Source organism: Grammomys surdaster, unplaced genomic scaffold (assembly GCF_004785775.1).
Source record: "Grammomys surdaster isolate TR1022 unplaced genomic scaffold, NIH_TR_1.0 523, whole genome shotgun sequence".
Lineage (NCBI taxonomy): Eukaryota > Metazoa > Chordata > Mammalia > Rodentia > Muridae > Grammomys > Grammomys surdaster.
Window position 1 is genome coordinate 23691 of NW_021604942.1, and position 222 is coordinate 23912.

A 222-nucleotide genomic window follows, 5' to 3' on the forward strand; every position below is an offset into this window, starting at 1 on the left:
GTGTAGCCCTGGCTGTCCTGGAACTCACTCTGTAGACCAGGCTGACCTCGAACTCAGAAATCCGCCTGTCTCCCAAGTGCTGGGATTAAAGGTATGCGCCACCACTGCCCGGCCATTCTGATGATGCAAAGCTACATGGTGGCAGTTTAGATAGTTTTTTTTTTGTTTTGTTTTTTGTTTTGTTTTTGTCATCTTAGGGCATGTGGGAGCTGTTCCAGCTCT